Source organism: Dipodomys ordii, unplaced genomic scaffold (genome assembly GCF_000151885.1).
Source record: "Dipodomys ordii isolate 6190 unplaced genomic scaffold, Dord_2.0 Scaffold57, whole genome shotgun sequence".
In the NCBI taxonomy this organism is placed as follows: domain Eukaryota; kingdom Metazoa; phylum Chordata; class Mammalia; order Rodentia; family Heteromyidae; genus Dipodomys; species Dipodomys ordii.
In genome coordinates, this window is record NW_012267273.1 from 4825731 (window position 1) to 4829620 (window position 3890).

The window sequence follows — 3890 nt, forward strand, 5'->3', positions numbered from 1 at the left end:
CTTTGTTTTTCCCTTAAGATCTCTTCCCTCCCATCTCCACAGCTACACTCCCTCCCCCCTCCTGATAACCCGCCTAAATTGTAAAGTTTTCGACATAGCTTCTTGTACATCTCATTGTTGCAATGGGTCCACCTGTATCCCTATTTAAGCGATTTGTTTTTTCCCTTCCCCTCCCCAAATTATACCAACATCAAATCAGTGAAAACAGGGGTTATACCATGAGGGAGGGACATACAAAGCAACATCAACAACAACAAAAAATCACATGGTACCTTATAAATATGTTAGAAACAATAGCAAGCAAGAAAAAATAAATAAATAAAAACACTGGTGTCCCTATCTTGGGGTTCATTTCTCTTAACATCATCTTATCTGAGCTTTTCTGCTTGCCCCAGACACACACTTATTCTATCTATCTTATCTATCTATCTATCTATCTATCTATCTATCTATCTATCTATCTATCTATCTATCTATCTATCTATCTATTTTTCTGTCAGGGCTGGGCCTGAGCGCTTCAGCTTAAGGTTTACATTCTACCACTTGAGACACAGCACCTCTTCCAGTTTTCGTGCGGATAATTGGAAATAAGAGTCTCACAGAATTTACTATCCAGTCTTATGGAGTTTACTGCTCAGGATGGCTTTCAACCTCAATCCTCAGTTCTCATCCTCCTGAGAAGCTAGGATGACAGGCATAAGCCACTGGCAACTAGCTTTTACTTATCCTGAATTAGGCGATGATTCAAAGCCATCCTGGGCAAGAAAGTCTGTTAGCCGCTTATCTCCAATAAAGCACTAAAAAAACGGAAGTAGTGCTGTGGATCAAGTGTTAGAATGATTGCCTTGAGCTGAAGACCTGAGGATAGCACCCAAGCCCTGATTTCAAGCCCCACAGCCGACAAAAACCCAAAAAAACAACAATATGAATAATCAGCAAAAGTCATACGGCATGTTTATATTTTCTATAGCTTATGCAGTTTGGAACTCACATAGTTATTTTTCTCATATCTAGACTTTATCTTTTGCTCAACTATATTGACAACATTTTATTACAAAATAAAATGTCATTTGATATAATTTCCTTTGTTTTTTGTAGATAATGAGGTTATCATCTAATTTTTTACTGTTCTTTCTAAAAAATATATTTAAATATGCATATCTCTTAAGCAGGTGACACTTCAAATATTTCAGAAATAGATGCAATAAAAATTATCTGGGATCTATATGTCAAATTGTCTAAACTATTACACTTGAAGAATGAATATACAGCATTGCTGATTTTAATTTTAAATCAATAATAAAATTACCAAGGTAATGTGTAGTTAAGTTTTTAGGATTTTTCACTGGAGACAGTGGGAATATAAAAATATAATGTAAGGTATGGATAATATTAATGTAAAACTTCACCATATGTGAATCTTAGAAAAAATAATGCTTTGTTTTATGTATGAGAAGACGGCTATGAAATTATTTTAGGTGTATTTTAGGTGTATGTTTTCAATTTCTATGTCTTCTTTCAACTTGAAAAGTCCTTGAATTTATGCTTATGACAGCATGAGAGCTCAGGTAATTATTTCTTTGAATCCAGCCTTGCGACTCTACAGCAACAAATAAACAAGAGGTAGATGACATGAGAGGATTTTTTCTACATGAGCCACTCTGCAGAATAACTAAGTGTATAAGAGACAGGAGGAGGAAAGGGGTGACTAATTTCCAATTACATTTGTAAATAGGTTTCATTGCGCAGAAAACTATAGTAATGATTGTCAAAGAGGAAGGAAGGCAATGAAGAAGGGGTCAGGAAGATTATTAATGATTTTATTCAAAACTGGTAATAGACAAGGTGGTTGCCAGCACCCAGATATCCGAAGGGAATTCAATACATTATGCTATAAACAAAACTTGTGTACATTCTCACATGCGTCAAATTGGTTGAGGACAGTTGCTTTCTACTAGAACTAAGAGCCAGACAGGTATCATTTCACCTTTGATGACTAAGGATGATATGAATATATATACTATATATATGTATATATGTAAGTGTATATATATATAATTTTCACTTTTCATAAGATATTGCTACTTTATAAATGAGCAGATAAATTCTTACTATAGACATTAAACAGACAAACATTGACTTCTTTTATAAGTACTACATACATACTTTGTTCCCAAATTTCTAAAGCAAGAAAATACACAAAATAACATATGCACTATATATTGGAAATTTATATATGATATTAGTTAACCAAAAGAATATGCTCTACCAAAATAAAATAATTTTTATTTTTGGTCTAGAACATTTAGGTTTAGAATATATGGCTCTTTTTTTCATCATAGAGTAAACAGAAAAACTTCAAGATTGTAACATAAAAGTGCAGGACATGGGCTGGGAAGGTGGCTCAGTGGAGGAGCGCTTGCCTTGCATGCCTGAGGCCCTGGGTTCAATTCTTCAGCACCACATAAGCAAAAAGAAAAAAGCCAGAAGTGGCATTGTGGCTCAAGTGATAGAATGCTAGCTTTGAGCTGAAGAGCTGAGGGACAGTGCCCAGGCCCAGCCTTGAGCTCAAGAGCTGAGGGATAGCGCCCAGGCCCAGAGTTCAGGCCCCACGACCAGCCCCCCCCCCAAAAAAAAAAGGGCAGGACATATCTATGTACTACATTTTACTCTCTGAAAGGGACTAGAACTCACCCAATATTCTGAGAATATCACTTATGCTATTCATTTTCCTTTTGTATGTCCTGTTTTGTGACATATGTGTGGCATTAGACATAAGAAGAGCTCACAATGCACATTTTAATAGTCTCCCAGTATACTCAGTGCCCCTGAATCATCTTTATCATCGACTAGATAAAGATAAAATTCAACCAGATTTAGAATACCTTAAACTTTTAAATTTGTATTAAATCAGTGTATTACTACCAAAAGATGTGCTTGCTAATATGGCAAATGAAGTATACTTTAGAAACTATCCATATAGTCTGGCAAAGTATTTACTTATAACACAAATATTAGCATGGATACAATAAAAATTATATGCTTTAACATTATTAAAATGTATGGTAATAAAATTAGGTGCTTGGATTTTTTTCCTCAATGATTAAATAACATATTCAACCTAAACATGCATTATTCCTATATGCATCAGTTTATCAAGACAGTAGAAGTTATTAAAAGGAAGTTACCTAGATCTCAATAGAAATATAGATTACTGATACAGTGCACAGCTCAAGGCTAACATCTTTGCATTTAAGGTCATAGTTTCAATTCCTCTCTACTAAAATAAGTCTTCACTATCAAATAGTGTAATTATTATCATCAAGCCTCTATACTTATGGGAATTAATGAATGGAAGAATGGTGTTAGTTTTCAATTTTCCTACTCTTTTTTAAAGAGGACTATACTATTTCCATCTAACACAATTTTGTTGTAAATGTTAAAAAAATCTAATATCTACCTTATCTATTCAAATTTCACCTTTGATATCCCTTAATTTAAAATTCCTACAGGTATAAAATGGTATAGCATGTTCAGTATGTTATACAAAAACTAAGGTGACTTTTAATCAGAGCTACCAACACTCATTTAGGACCAATAATGGGAAAAAGGAAATCAGTAATTATACTTAAATGAGCATAATTTTCATTTTTATAAAGGAACTTATTATAGAATTGCAACTAATCTATAAAAGAAAATTATTTAAAAATAATGGAGACTCTTCCTTTATGGGACTCAACATAATGGACATTGATAAATGGAATTGTAGTGTGAAGAAACCAAACCTTTTTCAGGTATCAGAAAACAATATTCAGCAAAAGTATGGATTTTAATGTCACAAGGGCAAGAAAATTTCAGATTGATAAACCAGATACCATAGTGATTTTTTT